At 35.7% G+C, this 1,701-nt stretch overlaps 1 long non-coding RNA gene across 1 annotated transcript; it reads right to left on the bottom strand.

The window, feature by feature from the left end:
- LOC110268194 lies at positions 213-1,488 on the bottom strand. Its single transcript, XR_002356307.1, has 3 exons — positions 1,341-1,488; positions 940-1,037; positions 213-304 (listed from the first exon to the last, which is right to left on the bottom strand). It is a non-coding gene; the product is annotated as an uncharacterized LOC110268194 (long non-coding RNA).

Raw genomic sequence — 1,701 nt, 5'->3', positions numbered from 1 at the left:
TGGTTTTGTGGGCTAGGCCAAGGGCCCAATACGGGCCCAGTTCAACCGGTTCAACCCGTTCGGCCCAATCTTGGGCCAAATTCGTTGAAATTAGTGTCAAAATTCTCGTTTTAATGAGCTCTTTCCTATTTTAATATAAAATTCACATTTCTGATTTCTTTTATTAAAAATTAATTTATTGGTTAATTATTCGCTAATTTTTTGGGGTTTACACAATATCTTCTCACTTATTTTTTGTGTTGGACAGAGCGACTCAAAATCCTTCCTAGTTGCAGTCACATCTCCTATCTTAAGAAGCTTTTCTCTAGAATAAACAAATAAAAAGAATATGAAACCAAATTGTGATAAAAAAAAACTTATAATAATCAATGACTATACTGTAGCAACTAGGGCTGGCAATTCATACCCTACCCGCGGGTATCCAACCCGGTCCAACCCGGTCGGGTAGGGTAGGCTACCCTACCCGCAGCGGGTAGGGTAGGGTACGGTCCGGGTATGCCTGCGGGTAGGGTAGGGTACGGGTTTAGGGTGTGCCCTACCCTACCCTACCCACACCTCATATATAACACATATTTTATAAAAATCTCTCTATATAGTGAAGGAAGTGAGAATTGAACCCACAACCTCTCTTATGTAATAACTTATAATAAGTGAACAACCACTAAACTAGTTAGTTAATTTAGTAATTTAGAGCATTAATTTTTTATTTTTTATGTTATTAATACGTATAAAATTCGAAATAATTGAATTTTATATTTACTTTGAAAAAATTTGATATTTCTGCGGGTAGGGTAGGGTAGGGTAGGGTTTAGAATTTTAGGGTGCGGGTAAGGTTAGGGTTGAGAGATTCTCAACCCGCGGGTAGGGTTAGGGTAGAGTCCAAACCCTACCCTACCCTACCCATTGCCAGCCTTAGTAGCAACTAAGGATGAGCGTTACCCTGCATCTAGCTCTGCAGAAAATATGAATGCAGCGCCCTGAATTTCTTCAGATTTGAGACTCATCTTTGGGTTTAGCTTGAATTTGCATTTCATGCCCTACCAAGTATTATAACAACTTGGTTATGAATTAACATAGCTATTAGAAGTTTACTTTAATTTATGTATACGTTATTAAAAGGAATTATATAGACGTGTCATTGAAAAAATGATAACACAAAAATCATTTGCCTATTAACATTAGATAACTTTTAAAATTTCCGACATAATGAAAACTAAGGGGAAATAAGAACTTATTGCATCTTGACAGGAGAGCATGGTATAATAAAAATTATTTAAAAAAAAATATTAGTCTAAACATCTTAGGCCCATGATAATAATTATTTAATAGAAGACTCTTACCCTTGTAACATCGAAACAGTATATTTCTTTGTCTTTGTTGTCTTTGTTCAGTTCAGCACTATGCTCTTCAGCGTTCCTTGCCTCCCCACCCGCAGATATTTTGCTAACTCTTGGAATCTTCAGAGGTTTAGTATTTGATCGCAAAAACACTAATTTTTTGCCGGCTCCAACTGTGAGTGTTGGCCGAGACTTTTCTGTAACAAATTAACTAAAGTTTATGGTTGAACAGATAATTTGAATTAAGGACCATATCCAAAGCCAATGAAAATCTGTTCGCCATGTGTCTAACATACTAGCTGAAAATTGGTATATTTTATTTAATTGGAATAAAAAAATTAATTTGATATATCTTGGAAAAAAT

This window comes from Arachis ipaensis, chromosome B10, assembly GCF_000816755.2.
Source record: "Arachis ipaensis cultivar K30076 chromosome B10, Araip1.1, whole genome shotgun sequence".
Lineage (NCBI taxonomy): Eukaryota > Viridiplantae > Streptophyta > Magnoliopsida > Fabales > Fabaceae > Arachis > Arachis ipaensis.
The sequence above is the reverse complement of the archived record's forward strand: the minus strand, read 5'-3'. Positions and strand labels throughout refer to the sequence as shown.